Raw genomic sequence first — 4512 nt, 5'->3', positions numbered from 1 at the left:
ATAAATCACACACATTTGGTAAAGCAGCAAATGTGGCTCTACTTTATGTTGGTCAATGACATACAAACAATCTCCGTAGAATTTACAAACAAAAAGAAAACACCCTGAACACTTCTTTACCTGTAAGTACATTATTAACATCTAACCCAAGGAAACAAAGCGGAAGACAGAGGAATCATTTGTTGTCATCAAACAACCACCAGACATGCTGATGGAAGGGAAGATGGAAAAGGTCAGGTTCTTTGCTTATTATGCCACAGAAATCTATTTAACCACCTCTGTCTATTCGCAGTGGACAGTAAGTTGTTGTCTGTCAAATTTAATTTTAAGGCAGTGAGATGCTGCCACGGCGTGCAGGTCGAAGCAATTTCCTGAGCAATAAATCTCATATAACATACCACAGAGCATTTAAAAGCTCTCCATCAGCTAATAACAATGCCGTTTGCCATTCCAGACTCTTGTTTAAGTTGCTACTTGCAGCTCTCCACCACCTTGCTAGCACATCAACATCAATCATTCCCATCTGATGCCTTGTTACTGTTTGCCCATTAAAAGCAGACAGCGCAGTCAATGAAATCCATCTGCAGGAGAGGTCATGTCTGCACAATTATGGCATATGCTCTGTGGGCCCACACAGAGTCTCTCCACGGTGTCAGCACTTTTACGAGCGGTCTGCGAAGATTGTCAGAGTTGGCCTTTGGGCTAATCTTTGTAGTCAACTTTTCTATCAGGGAATCATTATGACAGAGCAGCTAAAATGTCAAATTAACACAAAAGGAAAAGAGGGAATTTGCACTAATTCAAATAGCTGTCAGGTTGGAAGTGACTGGGCAGATTTAAAATAACTAGCTCCTGGCAAGGATGTTAACTAGGTAAATGCAACATCGGTTTACCAGCAAGACATGTGTAAAAACCTAAAATACTTGCTATTGTAGCTAAATGGCACATATCTGCCAGGTGGTCCTAATTAAATGTGATGAAATCACAAAAAAAAATAAATAAATAAATAAATCAGCAAGCGCCAGCACTTCTACAACATAAAACTTTTGGCAGTGTTGGTCTTGAGCATTCAAGTGTCCAGCAACACGATGCCAAGAAATGAAGACTAGTCAAAATCTTATTTATTAAAGCAATAGTTTGCTACTTTACTTACAGTCTTTTAAGGTTTAAAAATTACAACTAGTGTAAGTCCATATCGCTCTCTGATATGATTAACCCACAAAATGAAAATGAAAACATAGAAGTTCTTTATGTTGTGATCTGTGTTTTTTGTGTATTTATTTTGAGGTTTTTCTGTGTTTATTAGCCTGTTCCCCTGTGAGTCTCTGTCTTCCCTGTTGATTGTTCCCAGCTGTGTCTCGTTTCTTTGATTATCCTCCCAGTGTATTTAGTCCCACCTGTTGTCTTTGTCTCTTGTCAGATCCTCGTCGTGTGTACCAGCCAGTTTCCCTGTGCCGTCGTGTTACGTCGTGCTCCCTGTTGTCCTGTTCCTTGGATTATTGTGATTAAATTATCATCACTTCAACCTGGGTCTGCCTGCGTCCTCCCTCACCACCTCACACCATGACACTTTACATTCAATCCATTGTCAAATGTTGTCAATATGGCTGTACATATAAAAAAAAAAATGTAAAAAAAGTAAGATTTTATGACTCATTTCAGAAATTCTTATATTTCTGAAACTCATTGCACAGAGTGAAGTATTTCAAGCCTGCATTTCTGGTAATTTTTTTTGTAATTTTGCCAGTCATGGCATACAGATTATGAAATCCCCAAAATTGTCTCCTTGCATCTAGTTGATAAAAAATATATATTTTAAACAGAACTGTCAAGATTCTCAAAGTATATTCACTGCTATGCAATCTTCACGTTGTTAGGATTCATTTTGCATGAATTACTGCATCAACGTGGCATGACATGGAGGCGATCAGCCTCTGGTTCTACTTCAGTGTAACGGAAGCACAGATTGAAAACAGTGGGCAAAAGGCAGCATTTGACATAGCTCCAGAAATCCTTTGTGAGCGTTGAAACTTTACACTGGACTTTATACAACTTGGATTCTGTGCTTTTCCACTCTTCATCCAGACTCTGAGACCTTGATTTCTGAATGAAGAGCAAACTACTTTGACGTGAAAAGAGAAATTTGCACCACTGAGCAACAATCCAATTATTTTTTCTTCTTCTTTGCCTAGGTAAGACCTTTCTCGCATCGTCTGCGGCACAGGAGTGCACCTTTTCTCAACACTTTTATCAATTAATTTACATTCATCTGGAAACGGGACTCTGTACCATTACAGACATGACATTTCAAAGAAGAATAGAGCTCCTCCGCCCAGAACTCGTCTTCCCTGAGGAGCTCTTTTTCCCCTAAACTTAGACAGAACATGTTTTGTAGCGCATACAGCATTCTCCTGTATGTGGTGGCTCTCGAAGCACCTACTACAACCTCAGTACATGTGTTGTGAAGTTCCCCCAAGTAAGGAATACTTTACACATTCAAGTCTACATTAGTGCTTTTCATTTCAAACAACTAAAGCATAAAATCACGTGCTTGGAAAGGTGAGAATGAAAAGAGGCACCGTGTTTCTACTTCAGCCCAAACATATGTGACGTCAGCAGCACATTATTAAAGACCTGTGAATTGTGCAATCTATATAATGATAATTTCCCAGAGATAGCACTAACCCTGTCAAAGTTTAAAGTGTCAATTTTAGAGGCTAAATATGTTCCTGTTTTCTTTATTTGTGGAATTCTAAGCTAAGGAGTAGAGGGTTTAAAATCAATGTAAAATCAGTGATATAATTCACACTATTGTGTGTGGATAGTCCCTCAAAAATTAAAATGATCAGGCAGGAAAAGGGTATTAAAAAACAAGCTGTACACTTTACAGGCCTTGAGGATTTTTTGAGAATGTGAAACTAAAGAAATCTTCAAGACAGTTGCAGTAATGTCTGGTTTTTATGGTTATTATGTCAGTACAATAGAAGGGTGAATTTTGATTCCCTGGGTTTTGCACAACCACTTCAAAATGCATCTATTGCAAATTCAAAATCTCTGCATGCTCTTTTGTAATGGCTGTTGACGTCAGTATCCAGGAGGGATTTAACTGTTTGAGCATCAAACAAAGAACAATGGAGTGTGACATTTTTGTTGCCCACCAGGGAAACATGCAGTAATAACAGGAAAGCATATATGCAAGCGTTTTATAGATTTGGCAATTCAGAAAATTAAAAATGGCATTAAGGAGATCAGACCAAAAAAAAAAAAAAAGCTAGAATATCAGATGTTTGTTGAGATTGTATTCTGTTGCCAAATCCTTGAGATTTTGTAAGATTATCACTTTATCTCATATCCCGTATCTGGTAGGATTATCGTATCTGTCAAAAAACATGCTAAGTACACAGCCTTCTTTGCTAATGTAATAGGAAATGTAATTTCTAGTATGCATATGAGAACTTAAAAGAAAGCAGTTGCATGTAGGAACAACCCACTGGTTACATGTTGAACCTCTGCCTACGTCCTGAGCTATTGTTGCCCCAACAATCTAATGTCATCGTTCTCTTGCATATGTAAGAGAACGATAACCTGAACCAATATAAAAATTTGTTTTCAAATGGAGACATCTTTTTTTTTCCTTTTGCTACCAGAAACCAAGATGGCCCTCAGGGAAAAAAGTAATTGTCCATTAATGTAATAAATGCTTCTGAATTTTGATTCAGAAGCATTTATTCTGAACTCTGGTGCCAGCAGCTGCCATGATGCATTTAAGGTAATTCGGAATAAGTCTCTTACATCGCTGTGAAGCAATATTGAACCACATTTCTTTGGAAAAGTATTTTATTTCATCCACAAATGAAGCCTATTTCAGGTCATTCCAATTGGCACATGTTTTCATGCTGCCATAGAGCTACCATTGGCATTTACACACATAAAATCAAGCATAACTACTTTCATTATTGATCTTTCATTTGATTATCAATAAGTGTCATTATGACAAAAAAAAAAAAAAGTTTACTACCAGTTACCTTTGTGCAGACAAACATTTGGTAGAACAATCAACCACAGTTTTATTCAGCTGGACTTGAGGTTAACTGCAGGGCTTGATCCATTTCTTGCATTTTCCAGATTCCGTTTGGGTTTTGGAAATGTAATAAATGGTATTTCGCCTTTTACACGCTCTGGGTACAGGTTATTGGAATTGCATGTTCCCCATTGACAATGTTCAACTATGATTTCCTATTAGTTTCCTCAAAATCTCTAAAATCACAATGTGTTAGCAATGATGAACCCTGGCTACGTTACCAGAGGTTCAGTTCCTCTAGATGAGTGGCGTTTATTTCGGGATAAATTGTGACCACTAATTTATCAGTTACTGACAAACCCTCTAGAATGATTGACAGGTGTTGCCATGTTAATTGTGTTACAATTCAGACTTTTAAAAAAAAAAAAAAAAAAAAAAAAAAACTTTTTTTTACCTATAAAAAAAAAAAACAATGAGAAAAAAAAAAATTT

The 4512-nt window shown here is 37.2% G+C and overlaps 1 long non-coding RNA gene across 1 annotated transcript; it reads left to right on the top strand.

Moving 5' to 3' along the window:
• Nucleotides 1-1556: 1556 nt before the first annotated feature.
• On the top strand, nucleotides 1557-2649 carry LOC106955789 (uncharacterized). Its single transcript, XR_001426651.1, has 3 exons — nucleotides 1557-1722; nucleotides 1878-2017; nucleotides 2193-2649. It is a non-coding gene; the product is annotated as an uncharacterized LOC106955789 (long non-coding RNA).
• The last annotated feature ends 1863 nt before the right edge of the window (nucleotides 2650-4512 follow it).

This window comes from Poecilia latipinna, unplaced genomic scaffold (assembly GCF_001443285.1).
Source record: "Poecilia latipinna isolate Pla-1442-1.1 unplaced genomic scaffold, P_latipinna-1.0 Scaffold767, whole genome shotgun sequence".
Classification (NCBI taxonomy): domain Eukaryota; kingdom Metazoa; phylum Chordata; class Actinopteri; order Cyprinodontiformes; family Poeciliidae; genus Poecilia; species Poecilia latipinna.
This window is presented reverse-complemented; position numbering and strand designations above follow the sequence as displayed.